Raw genomic sequence first — 25,494 nt, forward strand, 5'->3', positions numbered from 1 at the left:
GGTGGATATATTACAGGAAGAAGAAAATTCAATCCAAGAGGAATTAGTAGGTTTGATGAAGAGGAGGATCGAATCAGCAACTCAGAGGATAAGGTAGAAGAAAACACTCAAGCAGAACAGCAACAAGAACAAAAGAATTCAGAAACAATAAGAATAGTTTAAGGGCCCCTGGGACAACATCAAGCATAACAACATTCATATCATAGGGGTACGAGAAGCAGAAGAGAGAGAACAAAGAATTGAAAACCTATTTCAAGAAAGGACTGAATTCTTCCCTAACCTGGTGAAGGGTAGATATACAAGCCCAGGAAGCTCAGAGAGTCCCAAACAAGATGAACCCAAAGAGGCATACACCAAGACACATCCTCATTAAAATGCACAGTTTAAAGACAAAGAGAAAGCACTAAAAGCAGCAAGAGAAAAGCAGTTAGTTACTTACAAGGGAGCTCCCATAAGACTATCAGTAGATTTCTCAACAGAAACATTGAAGGCAGAAGACACTGGCACAAAATATTCAAAATGATGAAAAGCAAGGACCTACAAACAAGATTACTCTACCCAGAAAAGCTATCATGTAGAATTGAAGAATAGATAAAGAGTTTCCCAGACCAAAAAAAAAAAAAAAAAAAAAAAGCTAAAGGAGTTCATTACCACCAAGCCAGCGTTACAGAAAATGTTAGAGGGACTTCTTTAAGAAGAAGAAATGTTATCAAAGACATTAATAATAAAATGGCAACAACTACATATTTATCAATAAGTACCTCAAATGAAAAACAAAATTAAATGTTCCAATCAAAAGATAGGGTAGCTAAATGGATAAGAAAACAAGACCCTACAAGAGACTCACTTCAGATCAAAAGGCACACACAGACTGAAAGTAGAGGGATGGGAAAAGATATTTCATGAAAATGGAAAAAAAAAATATTGAGTGGCAATACTTATACTAGACAAAATAGACTTTAAAACAAAAGCGATAACTGGAGGCAAGAAGGACCCAGTAATCTTACTCTTGAGTATTTATCCAAAGAAAACCAAAATACTATTTTGAAGGTACATGTGCATCCCTATGTTTGTTGCAGCATTATTTACAATAGCCAAGGTATGGAGGCAACCTGGGTGTCTATCATTGGAGTTGGTACATATATAAAATGGAATATTACTCAGCCATAAACATACATATATACATACATACATATATAGATAAAACTTTGCCATCTGCAACAACATGGATGGACCTAGAGGGTATTGTGCTAAGTGAGAATTCAGACAGGGAAAGAAAAAATATCATGATTTCACTTACATGTGGAATCTAAGGAACAAAATACACAAACAAAACAGACACCAACTCATAGATATAGAGAACATTTTGAGAGTTTCCAGATGGGACGGGTTTGGGAGCACGTGAAAGGTGAAGAGATTAAGAGGTACATAGTGGTAGTTACAAAATGGTCATGGGGATGTAAAGTATGGCATATGGTATATAGTCAATAATAGTGTAATAACTATACACGGTGTCAGATGGGTACTAGATTCATAGGGTTATCACTTCATAAGTTATATAAATGTCTAATCACTATGTTATACACCTGAAACTAATATAATATTGTATGCCAACTAAAATTAAAAACTAAAAATATCTTTTAAAATAAAATAAAAAATAAATGTAAATGAATAGAAAATTCTCTGGAAGTATACAACCAAAGTGGTAATAGTGGTTACTTCTGGAAAGAGGAGTCAGAAATTATGGGTAATAAAGAGGCTATGTATATTATTTTCATTTTTATAAAAGAGTATTCCTATATTGTATAATTTATATTTTTTAAAAAAATTACCCTACAATTTAAAAACAAAAAAATTCTTGATTTATACATAAACTGAAGACCTAAATGAAATGGACAAACTCTTATATAAATTGCCAATACTGACTCAAAAATCCACCACTTTCCATCTGTGTGATTACTGGCAGATTATTTAACATCACTGAGGTTCAATTTCCTCTGTAAATTAATAATAATAATTTCACAATCCTTATATGCATTATAAAAATAAAACTATATGAGTTAGACAATGGAAAGTGCTTAACACAGTTCCTGGCACATATTAAGCATTCAACAGTTGTTCAGTGTCACAATTACTATTTATTAACAAAATAACAATACTGAGAAATTATGGAGGCCACAGAAACACAAAAATCTCACTGTCACTATCCCTAGTCTGTAATTTCTGACTCCCTTCTAAGTCACTGGTGATCTTGCCTTATACTCTCATTTATTATGTGGCCTAACTCTCCCTCTCTACCCACAATTCTGACCCACTTCAGGGAAAATAATGTGAACTCTCCTCTTTTATTTATTTGTTTCTTTTTTATTTGTTAATTTGTTTTATTTTTTTAATTTTTTATTTAAAAATTTGTTACTTAAAAAATTATTGTGGTAAAATATACATAATATTTAGTTCTATAGCTAAGTGTCATTAAGTACATTCATATTGTTGTTCAACCATCACCACCATCCAACCCTAGAACTTATTTATCACCCCAAACTGAAACTTTGTATCTATTAAATAATAATTCCCCATTATGGGGTCTCTTTTTTCTGAAATTCCCTCTTTCCTGCCTAAATATACTAAACCTTCATCTCCAATGACACATGGTATCTCTGAAGTTCTCTAGACTGAATAGCGTCCAGCTTTCCAAGCCTCTAGAATGACAATCTCCAGGTCTTTCCTCTCAGTTTGTGCTTTCAATGAAAGTAGGGAAGGCTTCTCTTGAAATATAAATATATTTACAGGGATAATGAGCCATTTTAAATCATTATCTATCTTAGTGAGCTAGTCAGAACCTATAATGGGCTAAATTGTATTTCTCAAAAATCCATATGTTGAAGTCCTAAACCCTAGCATCTCAGAATGTGACCTTATTTAGAAATAGCATTGTTGCACATGTAATTAGTTAGCTAGCTTAAGTTGAATTCATAAGGGAGTAGGGTGGGCCTCTACTCCAACATGACTTACATCCTTATAAAGAGAATGCCGTGTGAAAGGACAGACATGCACACAGAGAGAACATCATATGAAGATTGGAATTTTGCTACCACAAGCCAAGGAATACTGGAAGCTAAGAGAGAAACCTGGAAGAGAATCCTTCATTAGCACCTTCAGAAGAGGGATGATCCTGCTGACACTTTGTTTTTGGACTTCTAGCCTCCATAAGGAAACAAATTTCCATTGTTCCAAGCCACCTGGTTTGTGGTAATTTGTTATAACAGCCCTAGGAAACTAATATAGTTACCTACTCAACAAAATACGATAGGGAAGTTTTGAAGGGCAATGAAGGGTTGGAGTGTATTCATTTTCTGTTGTTCTGTGTAACAAATTACTCAGCTTATAAGGCACTTCTGGGGAAAGTCAGCTTAGGTAAAAGCCATAGTTGGAGGCTATGGAAAATAGGTGGCATTATAAGGATTCTGGGTCCTGGAAGACTCAGAATGTCTATAAAAGCCAGGACTACTTACTGCCATTTTTCTACTGTTTCCGTGGATACTTTTTCTGGATTTATCTGATGACTCCCTGGTGCCACATGATGCATAATTCCTCCCTTTTTGGTACTATCTTCTAAAGGGAAGATCTCTTGGGAGCACATAGGCATTTGTGGGGAACCATCAGTGGCAGGCAGGCTCTTCCATTTTTGAGCTGCCCAGTCTGGAATCATAAAGCACTGTCTAGTTTTCAGCTCATATGTTGTTTAACTGGAGGCGGATTTTCATCTTTAAAGGGCAGCATGCTACCTTGGGTATTAGGCAGGAGCTTAAAGACATGACATCTGGAATGAGTTAGGATATTCAATCTGCTTTTCTCAGAATTTTTGGAACCAGAGCCCACTTCTCCGTCAATCATGGTGTGATTTCTTTACTATAGACTGCAAGCTTAGGAATCCAAGATACTCTTTCAGCCAGCAGCTGTTGTCTAAGAGTTGAGACTGCAGCCACAGAGACTTGACCAGAAAGCTGCCCTGTAACCTTGCTGACCTGCTTGGCAGTTGAAAAGGAAAGAATCTTTCTCCAGGGCTGGAAATTGACTCCCATTTTTCATTAAAAATGAAATTCATGGAATTTACACATTCATTAGATGGAATGTTCATTTGCTGAATTGGTTTTTAATTGCCTAAATCCTCATCTCTGTCTCCTGTATTCCAGCCTCTTACCAGTGTGCCCACAACATGAGGGAAAAGCTCCTTCTCAGCAAAATACCTTGAGGTTCATAAAAAACAAATAATTGGAAAGAGAGAGAACCTGTGCTTAGTTGACTATATAAGTTTAAAATATGTCATTTTTAAAATTTTTAATTATCTTTTTTCCCAGCTTTATTGAAATATAATAGACAGATACTCATAGTTACATTATACCATTCAATTAGTTTTTTTCAATGATAATTGGCATACAATAATATACCAGTTTCATTTGTACAGCATGGTGACCAGAGATTCACATAACTCACAATGGGATCACTCCACTAAATCTAGTACCCCTCTTCTGCCCTATATAGTTATTACATTATTAATCATCTTCCCCATGCTACACTCTACATCTCCATGTCTATTCTGCAACTATCCATATTTACTTCTTAATCCCTTTGCCTTTTATTGTTGTCCCCACTAACTCCCCTCCCATCTATTAGCCCACAAAATTCTCTGTATCTATTAATTATTTCCGCTTTTGTTATTCTTATTGTTTATTTTGTACTTTAGATTCAACCTATACGTAAAATCATGTGATATTTGTCTTTCTCTATCTGACTCATTTCATTTAGCACAATACCCTCTAGGTCCATCAAGGCAATATCTTTTTCCATCCCTTTCCCTTTAGTCTCTGTGTGTCTTTTAGTCTGAATTGAGTCTCTTGTAGGGGTCTTGCTTTCTTATCCATTCAGCCACTCTACCTTTTGGTTGGAGCACTTAATTCTTTTAACATTTGAGGTACTTGCTGATAGGAATGTAGTTATTACCATTATTTATTCCTGTTTTTGATACATGTTTTTTCTTCTTAAAGAAGTCCCTCCAACATTTCCTGTATTACTGGCTTGGTGTTGATAAATTCCTTTAGCTTATTTTTGTTTGGAAAACTCTTTATCTGTCCTTCTACTCTAAATGATAGCTTTGCTTGAAAAGTATTCTTGATTATAGATCCTGGGTTTATATCACGTCAGATATTTCCTGCCAAGCCCTTCTGTCTTGCATAGTTTATTTTGAAAAAAACAGCTGCCAGTCTTATAGGTGCTCCTTTCTAGGTAATTAACTACTTTTCTCTTGCTGTATTTAAGATTCTCTCTTTGTATTTAACCTCTGGCATTTTAATTATAATGTATCATGGTGTGGGCCAATTTGGGTTCATTTTGGGGGGGACTCTCTGAGCTTCCTGGGGTTGTATGTCCATTTCTTTCATCAGGTTAGGAAAGCTTGCCATCATTATTTCTTCAAATAACTCTTCAACTTTCTGTTTTCCTTCATGTACCCCTATGACACAGATATTTTTGCATTTAATGGTGTGCAATACGTTCCTTAAATTATTATTATAGTATTGGCTTCTTCGTTTTTGAAATTTTGGTTAAAGGTCCTTGGTTTCCCCATCCTCTATATCAGTGGTTCAATCCTATTCTTTATCTGCTCTGTTGATTCCCTCTAACATACTCTTCATCTCAGATAATGTGTTCTTCATTTCTGACTGGTTCCCATACATCATTTCCATTTTCATTTCTATGGTTTTTATCTCTTTGCTAAAGTTCTCACTGAATTCATCTACGCTTCTGCTAAGTTCATTGAGCATCTTTATAACCAGTGTTTTGAATTCTGCATCTGTTAGATTGCTTGACTCCATTATTCCTGGATCTCTGTTTGGTCTCTCGTGTGGTTTCTGCTACTTTCTCTTCCCATTTGGACTGCCTTTCTGTGTCTGTTTCTATGTACTAAGCAAAGCTCCTAAGTCTCCTGGTCTTATTAGTGTGGCTTTGTGTAGTAGGTATCCAGTGGCACAGTCCTGAGAGGGGTTCAGCAACAGGCCAAGTTTAGCCCAAGCTTGTGCCATCTGGGGCCACTTGTTAAGATTCAGCAAGCAATCTACAGATCCTGTGCTTATAGTTACCTCAAGAGGCCTTGCTAGAAACCGCAGTCAGCTGCAACATGAGACTAGGCGCTGCTTGGCAAGGGACACCTGAGTCATGGAGGATACATTTGGATGTGGCTTGTATATGGTCCCGATTTGGGGGAAGTGGAGTTTCATGGAATCCTCTGGGTGGAGTGACCTCTGTTATCCAGTTTGATGATGTCTCAGCTATGGTGGCTCTGAGTCTACACGTAGGGAGGGGGAAGGGCTCAACAGAGGAACAATGGATACCACCAGCACTTCTATATAGAGTAAGTCTCACCTCTGGCCCTTGTTCCAACAAGTCAGTGTCCACCTGTAAGTCCCTGGTGTCCCCTACACAGCCGACCCAGCACTGGTGCTCAGAGCGAGTAGGTCCATTACCATGAAAGTCTGCTCACTGACATGGCCTCTTTAAGGGGCCTCTGCAGCTGCTGGCTGCTGCTGCCATGGCCTCTGTCCCACTCAGCTGCTTGATACCAGGCAGGCTCGTATCCTCCTCACATCCTACCTCCTCCCATTGCAGGGTGATTTCTTATTTCTTTCCTTCATTGTAGGGCTTGTTCATCTAGATTTCAGGTGATTTCCTTTGTTGTATGCTCATTGTTTCTGTCACAACTTTGTCTCACCAGAAAGATGAAACAGAGCCTCTATCATCTATGTTATTTTTTCTCTTTCTCTGGGTTCATCTTAATCTTCCTCAAATTTAAGTATTTGTCAGCTTTACATACTGGGCTTCTTTACATTAGATTTCATTTGAAAAAAAATCCATGGCTTAAAAATATTCTAATAAAATGATAGAAACTAGACACTAGACTAAGAATTCTGGCTCCAGCTGTAATATTAGCAATGCCCTTATAGCTCTAATAACCTGTCATTCTGTCCACTCAAGATACACCCTAATCTAGACTTATCCTATTTGATTGATATTATTTCTAAATGGTATGGACCTTCAACCCTATTAGTTAGCCTCCCTATATTGTCAACTTCATGATAGTTTTTTGCATACCTTTCATTCCTCTGTCCACCAAAATCCTTCGAAGTCAAACTTAAGAGCTTGCCTTCTCTCAAAGGCTTTCCTTGATTCCAAGTCACATTGATGGTATGCTCCTCTACCCTTGTTTCAGCAATTATCTCACAGTACCTCTAACTTAATTGTTCTCTGTTTGAGCTACATTAGTCTTATAACCCCAACAAGACTGTAAGTTCCTCCAGAGCAACAACTAAGTATTTGCTTTCTTATCCCCCATGCTTGACACAGGCTACATGTTCAGCAAGTACATAATAAAGAACATTTTTCTCCTGAAACTGGCATGCAGCTGCCTTTTCAGCTGTTAAGGCAGCAATACCAAACCCTATACTCTGTTATTTGTGGTATCCTTATTGCAAAAGATTTTCACTCTATAACATTTGCTACAGTTAATGGGGTGGGGCAGAGTGATGTCAATATTTTAGCTGTAGTAAAGCACAAAAACCAAGCAAATGCCACAAGAACAAAACAACAGAAGGAATTGTGCTTAAGAATACAAGTCCTAGCCTTCAGAATAAACATTTCACACTGTGAGGCACTCATTTTTAAAGTTCATGTCTGAGGTCATAGCTTTAATGGGGACAATATAAAAATCATACATTTTCTAAACAAGCACTATGAGAATGACTTTGCCTTGGCTTATGATGCATTTATCCTGGAAGAAAAGCTGGTAAACATGGTTAAGACTTTCATTAAGTCACAAAAATTGATGGAGCCACTTATCTCCCTCTGAAACTCAGCCAATATGAGGAGGAAGAGAAAAGAAATGGCTTGGAAATGGAAGTGTGGTACTGACAGAGGTATGAATGGGCATCCAGGCAGTCTCTAAGTTTCACAGTAGTCTACAAAGAAGAGGGGGGCCTTCTGGAAGAATAAAATTGTACGGAAGCCCATCAGTTTTTATTAAGTAACTTCTTTTCTTATAATTCTTTGTGTTGACTCCTGTTGTGGCTGATAATAAGATACAAAGTTCCTGCTTTTTGCTCTGTAGAAACCTATTGTGTAGTTAGTGGAGCCAAGACAAAGATACCAGAAACAACAAAAAATCATTTACAAATTAGTATGAGCTGAAGCAAAATGTAAATTAGCCTTAAGTGCCCAGTGTTGGGAGCTGCGCCCTTGGTCTCTCAAGCCCTCAGGCTGTGAGAACCAAACCCATGATAAACAAGTCTTTCCGAGAACTGGCTGACCACCGAAGGTGCTGATAGGCTCCTGCTCTCCCCGCCACCTCGTACTTCCCCCTGTCCTTACCGCTCCTCACACCACCAGCTGAAGACCAATCATATTGCAACAAGTACCCTTTGCCTGCCCCCCTTTGTTCTTGCTGTATAAATATGCTTGTTATCCAAAAATAAAATTTGAGGCTTGATCAGAACACTGTCTTGCCTCCGCTCCTTTTTCTCCGCCCGTTTTTCTTTACAGGCTGGGTCTTCCTCGCCCCCACGAATAACAAGTCCCGCGGGTCGGGACAAGTGGCGCCCAACGTGGGGCTCGAGGCACAGACCCTCGCCGAGACGGACCCCTGGATAGACCCCTGACGCCCGGGCCCCCCATTACTTTGAAGTTTGAGGACTGCTTTTACCGCTCATGAGAGTTTCTCGTCCTTGGTAAGTACCCCCTCGTCCGTCTCCGAGAAATGGGCCACAAATTGTCAAAGGAAGTGGTCTTTATAAGAGACCTTAAGGAATCCCTTAGAGAAAGAGGAGTTCGAGTTAAGAAAAAGGATCTTGTAGAGTTTTCTATATTTGTTGATAAGGTTTGTCCATGGTTCATAGTCAACGGGCCAGAAATACACCGCAAAAAAATGGCAGAAGGTAGGGAGAGATCTAAATGATAAATTGCATCGAGAGGGACCTGATGCCGTCCCTGCTACTGTTTTTTCGTATTGGGGACTTATTAGAGACATAGTAGAGGCAGCGTCAGATGACCCAGATAAACAACAACTATTGTCGGTTGCGGAGTACTGCCTCCGGCCTTTACCTCGGGCGACTTCAGTCGCCTCCATCCCCGCTGAAAAACCCCCCTCTAAGTCTCCCTCGGTGATAATAGACATGACCGATCATTCACCGACCGCCCTCACGGGTTGTTTGTACCCCCCTCCCCTCAAAGAACACCCCCCTTCGGAGGTCCAAATGACACTTCCTATGATTGCTAAAGATCCGGGGGATACTCCCCTGGACCCCGGAGATGCAGCCATCTTAGAGGATGAGGCTGCACGACATCATAACCCAGACTGGCCTTCAGCGCCCCTACAGAGGCCCCCTCCATATGTCTCCCAGTCCTGTACCCTCGCCCTCCTGCCCCCTATGCTCTCACCCTCTACGCTCTCTGAAGCTGAAAAGAGGCTCTCAACTCAGATAATAAAGGTAAAACAAATTTTAAAAATGTCCGCTGAGCTAACTTCCCTACAAGCTACCCTTCAAAATACAGTCTTTGACCCTCCCTCAAAACCTTCTAAAAAGATAACAAATAAAACACCCAAAAGTAAAAATTTAACCTTTCCCGTTCTTACTCGGTCCACTCGCGCTAGTCCTCCCCCTACTTCCACCTCAGAGGCCACCTCAGAAGCCCCCGCTACGGACTCAGAGGACGACAATGAAAATGCCCAAGAAAACGAAAGTGAGGATGAGGAACAGCCCGCCCCTACTACTAAACACAGGGAATTTCATAAGTTACAGTTTAAAAATTTAAAAGAACTAAACATGGCTGTTAAAACATATGGGCCTAATGCTCCTTACACCCTGTCAGTTTTAGAAACCCTGTCTCGTGGTGGTCAACTTCTCCCTAGTGAATGGTTCCGCATTGTTCAGGCCGTACTTACCCGTGGACAGTTTCTAACATGGAGGGCAGACTTTTTAGAACGCTGCCAGTCCACGGCGGTCATTAATTTAAGAGACCCCCGTTCCCCCTCTGCAACTTGGACCTTTGAAAAACTTGCTGGACAGGGAAAATATACAGCTGAAGCTAAACAAAGGCGCTTCCCATCTGCCCTCTTGTCACAAACTACAAGTGCTGCCCTTGGCGCTTGGCGAGCACTTCCCATCTCAGGAGCAGCCAGCACCCCACTAACAAAAATTATTCAAGGACCCCAAGAAGATTATAGTGAGTTTGTCAGCAGACTTTTAGAGGCAGCTGAGAGAACGCTGGGAGGTGAGGCATCCAATGATAGATTAGTCAAACAATTGGCCTATAAAAATGCTAACGCCTCTTGTCGGGCAGTTCTCCGCGGTAAAACTAGAGATAAAACCCTTGATGAGATGCTCCGTATGTGTCGCGATGTAGATCCATTTACATCTAAAATGTCTCAGGCTATGCACCTTGCCATGGACCCGCTTACATCCAAAGTGTCCCAGGCTGTACATCTTGCCGTAGGGGCTGCCATTCAGACTACCCCCTCACAACACAAAAATTGTTTTAAATGCGGCCAACTGGGTCATTTCGCCCGACAATGCCCAAATAATACTTCCAATGCTCAAGCTCCTTCCGCCCCTGCCATACGCTCTACACAGCCTCCCTCCATTTGTCCAAAATGTAAAAAGGGATACCATTGGGCTAAAGACTGTCGTTCTGTTACTGATGTTTTCGGAAACCCAGTGCCTTCCCGCCAGGGAAACGGGCAGAGGGGCCAGCCCCGGGCCCCTCAACCGATTTCATTTCTGCCGGCCTCGGGGGACAGCCAACCAATAAACCTCCCGCCCTCCTCAGAGCTACACCCGGGAGCGCAGGAATGGACCTCTGTGCCTCCTCCTCAACGATATTAAAACCAGAGGATGGTGTTCAAGTTTTGTCCACGGGAATTTCTGGCCCACCCCCAAAAGACACTTATTTTTTAATATTAGGCCGTGCATCGACTACCCTGAGTGGCCTTACTATACATCCCTCCCTGGTAGATAATGATTATACAGGGGAGATTAAGATACTAGCCAGTGCGTCTCAGGGCCCAATTACCATCACACAGGGACAGCGCCTAGCACAGGCGCTATCCTTGCCCTTAGACACCTCCCAGCCTGCCCTTAATGCAAAAAGAGGCCCCTCTAAACCAGGCTCTTCTGACCTATATTGGGTCCAAGCAGTCACCAAAGAACGCCCCATGCTCACGCTTAAAATTCCAGGGAAAAGATTTAAAGGCATTCTAGATTCTGGAGCGGACTCCACTGTAATTTCCCAGGCTTCATGGCCCTCTAGTTGGCCTGTCCAGGCCTCTCTAACCCACCTGCAAGGGATTGGCCAATCGAAAAATACTTTACAAAGTTCACAATTATTAACCTGGGAAGATGAGGAGGGAAATACTGGAACCACTCAACCATTTGTAGTTCCAGGCTTACCAGTAAACCTTTGGGGACGAGACATTCTCTCCCAAATGAAGGTCATTATGTGCAGCCCCAATGACATCGTTACTCATCAAATGTTAGCTCAGGGTTATCTCCCTGGACGGGGCTTAGGAAAAACAGGACAAGGAGACCCCAATCCTGTAATGGCTACGCCTAAACCAGATCGTTCGGGCCTAGGATTTAATAACCATTTTTTGTAAGGGCCATTGCTCCCCCTGCACACCAGGCAGATAAAATTACTTGGAAAAATGATAACCCTGTCTGGATAGATCAATGGCCCCTGCCCCATAAAAAATTAGCCGCAGCCGTAGAGTTAGTGCAGGAACAATTAGCTGCTGGACACATTGAACCATCTACTTCCCCTTGGAACACTCCAATTTTTGTCATACAAAAACGGTCGGGCAAATGGCGCCTTCTGCAAGATCTTAGAGCAGTTAATAAAACCATGGTCCCTATGGGTGCCTTGCAGCCTGGGATTCCCTCCCCCGTAGCTATACCACGGGGTTTTCTCAAACTTGTTATAGATCTCAAAGATTGCTTTTTCTCAATACCACTCCATCCTGAAGATTGTAAACGTTTCGCCTTTAGCCTCCCAATCATTAACAATATTGGACCAACACCACGCTTCCAGTGGAGAGTACTCCCTCAAGGCATGGCCAATAGTCCCACCCTCTGCCAAAAATTTGTTGCTCAGACCATCGATCCTTTTCGAAAACTTTTCCCTGCCCTGTACATTATCCATTACATGGATGATATTCTTTTGGCTGGCCCAGAGGAGGACCAACTACATCTTGCCAGTCAAAATTTAATAAGGGCTCTTAAAGAGAGAGGACTATATATTTCCCCTGAAAAGGTTCAAATACATCCACCACAATTGTTTTTAGGGTTCGAACTATTTCCCAGTAGAGTGTTCACTCAAAAGATACAACTAAGAACAGACTCCTTGCAGACACTTAATGATTTTCAACGTCTCTTAGGAGATATTAATTGGCTTAGACCCTACCTAAAACTTACCACAGGAGAGCTAAAACCCTTATTTGATATATTACGCGGGGACCCCGATCCATCCTCCCCCCGTTCACTTACCCCAGAGGCTCAACAGGCACTAAACACTGTTGAACAAGCCATCAATCAACAAAATGTTGGGTATTTCTCACCGCAACTGAGCCTGTGGTTACTCATCCTCCCCACCCCTTTCTCTCCTACGGGCTTACTCTGGCAAAATCACCCGTTATTCTGGGTCCATCTACCGGCTTCACCCCCCTGAGTTCTAGCTACTTACCCTCAACTAGTGGCCACCCCCTTACGCCTGGGGCGGGAGTCAGCCTTAAAGCTCTTTGGAAAAGACCCTGACACTATAACCCTCCCATGTAATACAGCTCAGGTATAATGGCTAATTCAAAACGATGATGACTGGGCGATTAGTTGCACCTCCTTTCAAGGAACAATTGATAATCATTATCCTGCTGACAGATTAATTCAGTTCCTACAAAAAACCCCCATTGTTTTTCCCCGGAGAACCAAAGCCACTCCCATTGCGGGAGCCATGCTAGTGTTTTCTGACGGCTCCTCTTCAGGCATAGCAGCCTTTAGTATTAATGGACAGGTTACCCGTATACAGACAGCCTTTCAATCTGCACAGCTTGTTGAACTAACAGCAATAATTACAGTCTTTGAACTCCTAAGTGAGGTTCCCTTCAATCTTTATACTGACAGCGCCTATGTAGCTGTTTCTGTACCCCTACTTGAAATAGTCCCCTACATACGCCCCTCCACAAATGCTTCCCCCTTATTTTCCAAATTACAAAAATTAATCATTAATCGCAATGCTCCGTTTTTTATTGGGCACATCCGTGCTCATTCAGGCCTACCTGGGTCTCTCGCAGAGGAAAATAATATAGTAGACCAGGCCACCCAATTAATTGCCGCCACTGAAGAGGATACCCCATTTGTTGCTGCCCAACGAGCTCACGCTCTACATCACCTCAATGCACACACCCTTAGCCTGAAGTTTTCCATAACCAGAGAACAGGCCCGCCAGATTGTTCGACAATGCAAAGGTTGTCTGACACTTTTGCCTGAGCCACACCTAGGAGTGAACCCTCGGGGGCTAGTCCCTGGTGAACTTTGGCAAATGGATGTTACTCATTACCCCCCTTTTGGCAAACTTAAATATATTCATGTATCAATAGATACTTATAGTGGCTTTATTTGCGCCTCACTCCAAGCAGGAGAAGCCACCAAAAATGTCATTCAACATGTTATTTCCTGCTTAGCCACTACCCCCCAACCCAAAATTCTTAAGACAGACAACGGCCCTGGCTATAGTAGCATTGGCTTTAAACAGTTTTGTGCCCAGTTAGGCATCAAACACATCACAGGTACCCCCTATAATCCCCAGGGACAAGGTATTGTTGAGAGAGCACATCAAACTCTTAAAAATATGCTCTTTAAATTACAGTCTGGGGGAGAAGTCATATACAATAAAACAGGTAACTCTAAAACACTGTTAAATCATGCATTGTTTGTCCTAAATTTTTTAACGTTAGATGCCACAGGCAAGTCTGCTGCTGACCGCCTTTGGCATCCGTCTACAGCTACTGATTATGCACAGGCCATGTGGAGAGACCCCCTCTCCAACAAATGGCAAGGCCCTGACCCCATCCTCATCTGGGGAAAAGGACATGCTTGCGTCTATGACACCCAAGCACAAAATGCTAGATGGCTTCCGGACCGGTTAATCAAACTTTATAACCTACCCAGGGATCCAAAACCCTGAGAATCCTGTTCACCATGTGTTCTTTTGCAGAAAGTTACTGGAGGATCACAAGAAAAAATATGAACTGCCGCGATTGGTCCCCCGCCACTCTTGTCCTTGCCGTAGCTTCCTCCTCATCCTGAATCTGACCCTGCTTTGTGTCGACCCAGCAATCCCCCTCAAATGCAGGTTGGCCCTGCTACTAGGTAATTTAACCTTTTTAGGGGTCTGCACACTCTGCACCTGCATTTAACCAGGTCAATCACACCCAACAGAAAGAGGTACTTCCTAGTCCCAAAAGCCTACAAGCCTTTCACAGTCTTAACAATATGCTCCTACTTTTACTTTGTATACTGCTGCCCTCGAATTTAGCCCATCAAATATTTAATTACACCTGGCAGATTATTAACGAAGTAGGCGATGTCGCCTTTTCTGCCTCCTCACTGGCGGCCACCACACCTTGGAATTCACTCACCCCAGACCTTTGTCGCCTAGCCGAAGGGGCGTCCCTAGACTGGGGACTGCCAGATACATATCTTCCCCTCGAAGAGGCGCCCCAAAATCCTAATGCTGACCATCGAGCCTCCTCCCCTGCGGGATGTGACTCGGGCCAAGCAAGAACTGTCCTTAGAGAGGCCGACTTCTATGTCTGTCCGGGTGGACACAGAGATAGGGCCCTTAGTTACAAGTGTGGCTATAGAGAGTCCTTTTTCTGTGCCTCCTGGGGCTGTGAGACTACAGGTGACGCCTACTGACATCCTAGCTCTTCTTGGGATTTCATTTCTATAAAGAAGGGGTGGAATCAGACAGAACCTAGGTGGTGGGGAACTACTGCCAACCCAATATGCAGAAAAGAGAATCAGACAAAAGGATGGTGCACCCCTCTTATTATTACGTTTACTGAGGCCGGAAAAAAGGCCCCCCTTGATGGGTGGTTGAGAGGGCACGAATGGGGTCTATGGCTCCGTATAGGAGGGCCGGACCCGGGCCTCACGTTTAAGGTTAGGCTAACCAAAGAAATACCCAATACGGAAAATAAAATTATCCTAGGGCAGAATAAAGCCCTGTATCCTGCTCCCCCTCGTCCCCGAAGTTCTCCCATACCCACTTATAATAGTTACAGCTCTCCTTTTACCCAACACACTCCATTCCAAGCCTTCCTACCCCTTGCTGGGCCTTCCACGGGTAGCACCCTAATGTCTTTAGCAAATGCCACAGCCTTATCTCTTACAAATTCATCTTATGAAACCTGTTGGATTTGTTTTTCACCTGTCCCCCCTTTTTATGAGGGCATCGCAATTATAACTCAAGAAATCATTTATACTAATGACTCGGGCCTCACGCGCTGGATAGGCCTTCCCCAGTCACAGGTCTCTCCTGGGCAAACGCTATCTCAGTTGTCTGGAATTGGCGTTTGTGTTCATGGCTCCGACTTGCTCCTCCCCCCTGAACTAAGTCCTATTTGTAATTCCTCTCTTGCACCTAATACTTCCTATCAATTCATGGTAGCCCCTAATGGAACCTATTTTGCTTGCTCATTTGGAATAACACCCTCTATCGTCCCTCTGTTATTAACGCAAAATCATGAATATTGTGTGGTAGTTATGCTAGTACCCCGAATCTCTATTCGTCCCCCCACAGACTTAATTCCTTTTTATTCTGATTCCCCGCGCTCAAAAAGAGAACCTGTAACAGCAATCACCCTTGCTGTCCTTCTTGGCCTGGGAGCCACCGGTGCAGGGACAGGTATAGCCTCTATTGTATCCACAAGACAACAATTATTTACTCTTAGTCTGGCAATAGATAAAGATATCCAGGCCTTACAAGAAGGTCTCAACAACCTGAAAGAGTCTCTGGTGTCCCTCTCAGAAGTAGTATTACAAAATTGCAGAGGCCTTGACCTTTTTTTCCTTAAGGATGGGGGACTGTGTGCCGCCCTTAAAGAGGAGTGCTGTTTTTATAAAGACAGGACAGGATTAGTCCAAGACAGCATAGACAAAGTCAAGAAAAGCTTAGAAGCCAGACAGAAACAGAGAGAAAAGGATGAATCTTGGTACAAAAACTGGTTCTCTACCTCTCCTTTGTGTTCCACCTTACTACCCAGTTTGTTAGGGCCCCTGGTTGGCTTGCTTCTTCTTTTAACCTTTGGGCCCTGGGCTTTCAGAGGCATAACAGATCTTGTTAAAAAACAAGTAGACGCTTTGCTGCAAAAATCTCTCACAGTTTACTATCACCGCCTTAATGTCGAAGAGCCCCCTGAAGACCCCAGCACCGCCCTCCACTTTTCCACCCTCGTTGAAGATATTCACAAACCTTGGTATTCCAGACTCGGGTGGCGATAAAACGCTCCCTCCCTACGGGGAACGACATAAGAGACAGAGGAATGTCTACCTTCACCTTTTGATAGACCAAGGGAAGGTATGGGCATCGAGATGGGTGCAGATGCAAAGCTACTGCAAGGGAAGACCCCCATCAGAGGGTCCCCTCTGTTTTTCCCTGAGAACATACCTGGTTTGCATAGAGGTTGGTATCTAAATCACCATTTAAAACCGGCTCTGCCTCTCCTCCCCAAAAGATACCAAGAGCCAACAATAGATGGGCACATGTAGCCCACGGGAGGAACCAGGTCAATGTTCCCCCATTCGGTTAAGGCCCACCTTTCTAAAATAGAAAGGGAGGAGATGTTGGGAGCTGCGCCCTTGGTCTCTCAAGCCCTCAGGCTGTGAGAACCAAACCCATGATAAACAAGTCTTTCCGAGAACTGGCTGACCACCGAAGGTGCTGATAGGCTCCTGCTCTCCCCCCCACCTCGTACTTCCCCCTGTCCTTACCGCTCCTCACACCACCAGCTGAAGACCAATCATATTGCAACAAGTACCCTTTGCCTGCCCCCCTTTGTTCTTGCTGTATAAATATGCTTGTTATCCAAAAATAAAATTTGAGGCTTGATCAGAACACTGTCTTGCCTCCGCTCCTTTTTCTCCGCCCATTTTTCTTTACAGGCTGGGTCTTCCTCGCCCCCACGAATAACAAGTCCCGCGGGTCGGGACAGCCCAGGAAATGGGAAGTCATAGAATCTCACGATATGTGTTTGTCCATATGGGTATGTGTGCCCACTTGCGTCTATTGGAAATATGGTAGGCAATAATCTGAGAGATGGAGCTTTATCCTGAAGAAGTGTATTAGCTAGTTGTTGAAGGAAATGGGTCATTTTCTGTAACTATATGAGCAATGGATGTAGAGGTGAAACAAACAGGGCATATAAAGAGAATGATTTTAAAAATCAGGCTATTTAGACTAGTGAGTCTTTGTGAGTAAGGCTTGGATTGGCAAATTGGAAAACAGGTATAGTGGGGCAAAAGTTGGACAGATCAGATGAGATTAGTTGAAGAATAGCTTCAAAATCCACAAGAATACTTGCTTTTACCAATTCTATTTAATATTGTACTAGTGATTCTAGCCCAATAAATTAGACAAAAGAAAATATATAAAAGTCATCCAGACTGGAAAAGAAGAAAACCGATCTCTATTTGCAGATGACATGATCCTGTTTAATGAAAACACTAAGGAATTCACTAAAAATCTACTATAACTAATAAATAAGTTCAGCAAGTTTGCATGATACAAGACTAATATATAAAAATCAACTCTATTTCTATACACATGCAATGAACAATTGACAAATGAAATTAAGAACACAATTATATTTCAATAGCATCAAAAAATAAAATGCTTAGGAATAAATTTTTAAAAAGTGAAAAACTTATTCTCTGAAAACTACAAAGCATTTTTGAAGGCTATTAAATTTGCAATAAATAGAAAAATTCACATTCGTAAATTGAAAGATTTCATATTGTTAAAATGGCAATATTGTCCAAATTAATCTACAAATTTAACATAATCCTTATCAGAATTCCAGCTGACTTCGTTGTAGAAATTGACAAGCTGATTCTAGCATTAACATGGAATTGCAAGTTTCCCAGAATAGCCAAAACAATTTTGAAAATGAAGGCAAAGTAGGAGAACTCATAATTCCGGATTCTAGAACTTACTAAAAAGCAATGGTAATCAGGACCGTATGATAATGTCACATATAAATCAGAGGAATAGAATCATGAGTCCAAAAATGAAACCATTTGTGTAGGACCAACTGATTTTTCACAAGAGTGTCATGAGCATTTGATTGAGAAAAATATTCTTTTCAATCAATGATGCTGGGATAGCTGGATAATCATATGCAAAAAAAATGAAGCGGGACTCTTAACTCATAGCCTACACAAAAATTAATTCAAAATGGATCAAACCTAAGTGCAAAAGCTAAAACTGTAAAATTCTTAGAAGGAACAATAAAGATAAATCTTTGTGACCTCAGATTTTGCAAAGGATTCTTAGATATAACACCAAAAGCATGTACAACAAAAAAGTAGATAATTTGGAATGCAATAATATTTAAAATTGTTGTGTTTCACATGACACCATGAAAAAAAGTGAAACAAGGATCTCCAGAGAAAATATTTGGAAAATATTTGCAAATCATGTATCTCATAAGGGACTATTGTTGAGACTGTAAAAAGAACTCCTAGAACTCAACAATAAAAATACAAACAACTCAATCTAAAACATAGTCAAGAGTGACATCAGAAACATGGTGGAGTGAGAAATGTCTCCAGACCTCTCCCCTTGAAATGACAATAAGCTTAACATCTAAAACTCAACAAAAAACACCCAAAATGCACACCAGCATGTCTGAGCGTGGGATCTGTGCACAAGAGCTACCACAGGTCAGAACTCCAGGTGTCAGGCGGTGGACAAAGAGAAAAAAGGAGCTGCCTCTCCCAGTCAGAACTCCCTGAAGAAGGAGGGAGAAGGGAGATGGTAAGTTTCGGTCTCTGAAAAGCCTCGACTGCAAGAGCTGTGAACTCCATGCAGCTAGTGGCAGTGTCCAGGCATCAGGGCAGAAAGCAGAGAAATGGGGATAGCAGAGAAGTGGGAATGGCAGAGGAACAACAGTTGATTATTAAAATCCACAGTTGCAAAACCCAAGGCTGACCACAAGCCCTTTTCCCAAATTCAGAGGTCCCCTCCCTCCATATCCTCTGAGAACAAATACCGCAGAGTACTAGGGAAATCTGAGCAAAAGCTACTGAAACTGTAGCTAGCACTGACAGGGACTGAGACTGAGGGTAGTGAGCATGATTGAATATCTATAAGAAAAAAAAAGCATTATTAAGACTTTATGTAAAGCAAGGATCCAAGAGCCTTAGATGCCATCTACTGGAAACCAAAAGAAAAATGCCTTCTTTGCAACAGGTTAAACAGTGACCTTCATATAATAAATCTTCTTGCTGGAAAAAAAAAGAAAAAGAAAAAAGAAAGAAAAAAAGCAGAATGCACTTCCATTAATGCACAGGCAGAGAAATAGTCCATTAAACACCATGAACAACCAAGGTGACAAGATGTCTCAGAAACAAAGAAAAAATCTCCCAAAAATTAGCTTACAGGCATAGAACTATGTGACTTAAATGACAGAGAACTCAGGATGGCACTGATGAAAGAACTCAATAGATCAAAAAAGAATCATATCGACAATTTCAGAAATTGAAAAAACAACTAGATAAGCAGAATGAGTTCTTTAGCAAAGAGATTGAAGCCCTCGAAAAGAACAGAATAAAACTTCTGGAGATAAAGAACACATTACAAGAGATAAAAAATGAAATAGGAAGCTTGGGAAATACGGTCAAAGAAATGGAGGAAAGGCTCAGTAATATCAAAACCAGAAATCTAGAAAAAATTAAAAGAAAGAAGAGAGAAACTGAAGTATGAAAAATAATGAAAGAGAAATACAAGAACTACCTGATACTATCAGGAAAGAAAACATAACAATAATGGGTACTGTCGAAGGGGAGAAAAAGGAGAAGGGATTAGAAAGTATTTTCAGACAAGTAGTCGATGATAATTTCCCAAATCTAAGGAATAAGCTGGAGCTTGGAATGCAAGAAGTCAATGGAACACCCTATTATCTCAAACCAAAAAGGCCTTCTCCAAGACACATTGTGTTAAAATTAACAAAAATCAACGATAAAGACAGAATTCTCAGGGCATTCAGGGAAAAGAAGATGGTAACCTGTAAAGAAAAAGCCATTAGATTATCAGTGGACTTCTCAGCACAAACTTTACAAGCCAGAAAGGAGTGAAATAAAATATTCAAACTATTAAATGAAAGGAAATACCAGCCAAGAATAATGTATCCAACTAAGCTCACATGTAGATATGAAGGAGAAATAAAGACCTTTCCAGACATACAAAAATTGAGGGAATTCTCCACTATGGAGCTTGCATTTCAAAAAATACTGAAAGGGGTCAACACACCTAAAACAAAATGCCAAAAATAAACATAATTAGGAGTAAGGTGACTAGCAGGCAGATAGAAACAGAAGAGTTTAACCTTTACTAAGAACAGGGCATTATAAGCTTAAACAATAAGAAGAGATTTGCTATAGCGAGAGAATAATGAACATTCAGCATACATAGGGACAAATTGAGATGACTGAAAATGGAAGGTTTCGAAGATCTAAATTAGCAAAGGGGAATGGAGATAAGGCATGAGCAAACAAAAACGGATGTCTCTCTCTCTCTCTCTGTCTCTGTCTCTGTCTCTGTCTCTCTCTCTCTCTCTCTCTCTCTATATATATATGTATGTGTATATGTATGTGTATATGTATGTGTATGTGCATGTATATGTATATGTATATGTATATGTATATGTGTATGTATATATATGGACATGTATATGTGTATATATATAAAACTAAATGTATATAACTATCCTTTACATATTCGTAATTGTAACTACATGCCAAAGATTCAGAAATGAAGTATATAACATAAAACAAGAAGAACCAGAGGGAAAACCCAAAAACCCAACCAAAATAAAGAAAACAGAAACACAAGGACATAGTATCTTTGCTACCAGAAAGTGAAAGATAAAATGACTATAAGAAGACCTCATATTTCAATAATCATACTAAACATAAATAGACTGAACTCACCAAGAAAAAGGCACAGAGCTGCAGATTGGAACAAAACAACAACAACAGCCATGTCCTGCCTCCAGGAGACACATCTCAGCTCCAAAAACAAGTACGGACTAAAAGTGAAAGGGCGGAAAATGATATTTCAAGCAAATGGCATTCAGAGAAAGGTGGGAGTGGTGGTACCAATATTGGACAAAATGTACTTCAACATAAAAAAGGTTAAGGAAGGTCCTGAGGGACACTTTATAATAATGAAGGAACTCGTACACCTAGAAGACATAACACATTAATATCTATGCTCCCAATCAGGGAGCCACAGAATATATAAAGCAATTACTAACAGAACTAAAGGGAAAAACAGACCAAAACCCTGTTGTAGTAGGAGACATAAGTACCCCACTGTCAGATATGGACAGATCATCCAAACAGAAATTCTATAAGGCAATAACATCCTTAAATGACACATTAGACAAACTAGACATAATTGACATTGACAGAGCCTTTTATCTCAAAAGAGCTGCTTATACATTCTTCTGTAGTGCATATGGAACATTCTCAAGGATTGACCACATACTGGGACACAAAGATAGCCTCAACAAATATAAAAGGGTTGAAATCATACCAACCATATTCTCTGATCATAATTTTTTGAAACTAGAGATCAATTGTAAAGAGAAAGTGGGAAGAAACACAAATGCATGGGTATTAAACAACATGCTACTGAAGAATGAATAGAAGTAAAAACAGAGAAGAAATAAAAATAGAGATCAAGAGATAAATAGAAAAAAATTATAATTATAGTAAAACATATCAAAACTTTTGAGACATGGCAAAAACGGTAATACGAGGAAAGCTCATATCATTACAGGTCTATCTGAATAAAGAAAAATGAGCCCAAATAAACAACCTATCACTTCATCTTAAAAAACTTAAAAAGGAAGAATAACCGAAGTCTAAAGTCAGCAGAAGAAAAGAAATAATCAAAATTAGAGCAGAAATAAATAAAATTTTTGAAGATAGAAGAAACAAATGCAACAAAGAGCTGGTTCTTTGAGAAGGTTAATAAAATTGACAAACCCCTGGCTACACTCACTAAAGAAAAAAGAGAAAGGACACAAATAAACAAAATAAAGGATGAAAGAAGGGAAATTACAACTGACATCACAGAAATACAAAGGATCATACAAGAATACTATTGAAAAGTATATCACACCAAATTTTATAACCTAGAAGGAATGAACCGGTACTTAGAAAAATACAACTTTCCTAGACTGAATCAAGAACTGGAAAATCTAAATAGAACTATTAGTGGTATAGAAATTGAAACAATAATGAAAACCCTGTGTAAAAGAGAAATCCAGGACCAAATTGCTTTAACAGTGAATTCTACTAAGCATTCAAAGAAGATTTAATACCTATTCTCCTCCAAGTCTTCTAAAAATTCGAAGAGGAGGCAATACTTCCTAACTTATTTTATGAGGTCAATATTACTCTGCTACCAAAACCTGGTAAGATAACACGAAAAAAAGAAAATGACAGACCAATATCTCTCATGAACACAGATACAAAAATCCTAAAAAGATACTAGTGAACCGAATACAGCAACATATAAAGAAGGTTATACACCATAATCAAGTGGGCTTCATCCCAAGGGCACAAGGTTGATTCAACATACACAAATCAATTAATGGGATACACCACATAAACAAATTTAAAAATAAAAATTATATAATCATATCAATAGATGCAGAAAAAACCTTTAACAAGAAACACCATCCATTTATTATCAAAACACAACAAAATCGGTATAGAAAGAAAGTACCTTAACATAATATAGGCCTTATATAACAAATCTTCAGCCAATATTATATTTAATGGTGAAAAACTAACAACTTTTCCTCTAAGATCAGAAATAAGGCAAGGTTCTCCACTATTGACACTCTTATTGAATATGGCGTTGGATATCCTAGTGAGTGCAATCAGTCAAGAGAAAGATATAAAAGGCATCCAAAGAGAAAACAAAAAGTCAAACCGTTACTATTTGCAGATGACATGATTCTCTATATAGGAAACCCTAAAAATCCACAAGAACACTACTAGAAACAATAAGCAAATACAGTAAAGTTTCTAGATATAAAATCAATGTTCAAAAATCCATAGCATTTCTATACTTTCATAATGAGGTGTCAGAAAAAGAAATGGAAAATATAATTTCTTTTGCAATTGCAACAACAAGAATAAAATACCTAGAAGTAAATCTAAAGAAACATGTGAAAGACCTACATAATGACAACTATAAGACTCTATTAAAAGAAATCAAAGAAGATACAAAGAAATGGAAAGATATTCTGTGTTCTTGGAATGAAAGAATCAACATAGTTAAAATGACCATATATCTAAAGTTTTATACAGATTTAATGCAATCCTCATCAAAATCTCATTGGCATTTTTTAAAGAAATAGAACAAAAATAATCAGATTTGTATGGAAGCACTAAAGACCCCAAATCACCAAAGCCATCCTGAGAACAAAGAATGAAACTGGAGGCGTTACTCTGCCCAACTTTAAATTATACTACAAAACGACTATAATCAAAAAAGCATGGTACTGGCAGAAAAACAGACACATGGACCAGTGGAATAGAATCGAGAGTGTGGAAGTAAACCCATATTTAAAGGGGTAAATAATTTTCAACAAAAGCCAAAAACATTCAGTGGAGAAAGGAAAGCCTCTTCAATAAGTGGTTCTGGAAATACTGGAACACCGCCTGAGAAAGAATGAAAATAGACTGTTGTCTATCACCACACACCACAATTAACTCAAGATGGATTAAGGACCTGAATATAAGATCTGAAACAATAAAATGCATCGAAGAATACATAGGAACTAATCTCAATGGCCTTGGACTTAAAGAGGATTTTATGAATCTGACCTGGAAGGCAAGGGAAGTAAAAGCAATAATAAATGAATGGGACTGCATGAAACTAAAAAGCTTCTGCACAGAAAAAGTAACTGTCAACAAGGTAAAAAGATAACTATCCGAATGGGAAAATATATTTGCAGTCAATGCGTCCAATAAGGGCCTAACATCCAACATATACAAAGAACTCATGCGACTCAATAACAATGCCAGCATAAAAATCCATCAAAAAATGGGCAGAGGATCTGCACCGATACCTCTCCCTAGAGGACACAGAAATGGGCAGCAAATATATGAAAATCTGCTCAACATTGCTAGCTATTAGGAAAATGCAAATCAAAACCACAGTGAACTACCATCTCACATCTGTTAGAATAGCTGTAATCAACAATACAAGTAATAACAAGTGTTGGAGAAGATGCAGAGAAAAAGGAACTCTCATACACCTCTGGTGGGACTGTAAATAGGTACAGTTACTATGGAAAACAGTATGGAGTTTCCTCAAAAACTAAGAATTGATCTACCATATAATCCAGCAATTCCTCTACTGGGTATTTACCCCCAAAGACTTGTAAACTCATATCTGAAGTGATATTTGCACACTGATGTTCATAGCAGCATTATTCACGATGGTCAGGACATGGAAGCAACCAAAGTGTCCTATGATAGATAATTGGCTAAAGAAGCTATAGTACATATATACAATGGAATATTGCTGAGCCATAAGAAAGAAATACTGTCATTTGTAACAACTTGGATAGACCTCAAGATAATCATGCTAAGCAAAATAAGGCAGACAGAAAAAGTTGAAAATCACATGATATCACTTATATGTGGAATACAAAACTAAAAGCAACTAATGAGCAGGATGAACAAACAGAGATTCATGGACATGGACTATAGGCTAGTGGTTACCAGAGGGTAGGGGGTGGGGAGAAGGAGGAAGTAGACAGGGTAAAGGGGGCCAAAAATATGGTGACAGAAAGAAATCTAACTATGGGAGGTGAATACAGTGTAAATATATATATATATATATATATATATATATATATATATATATATATAACTTTTTGTTAAAGCGTACAGTTGAAACTTATTGGATTTTGTTAACCAATGTCACCATAAAAAAATTAAAAGAAGAAATAATAAATGAATGAATGAATGAATGAATGAATGAATAAATAAATAAATGGATGAAATTGAAGTTATAGACAATGTGGTGAGTGAGAAAATTACATTCTTCAGCTTCCTCTACAGATGGGGGGTTGGAGATTGTATGCAGTGAAAT

The sequence above is a fragment of the Rousettus aegyptiacus genome, unplaced genomic scaffold, assembly GCF_014176215.1.
Source record: "Rousettus aegyptiacus isolate mRouAeg1 unplaced genomic scaffold, mRouAeg1.p scaffold_m13_p_9, whole genome shotgun sequence".
Classification (NCBI taxonomy): Eukaryota; Metazoa; Chordata; class Mammalia; order Chiroptera; family Pteropodidae; genus Rousettus; species Rousettus aegyptiacus.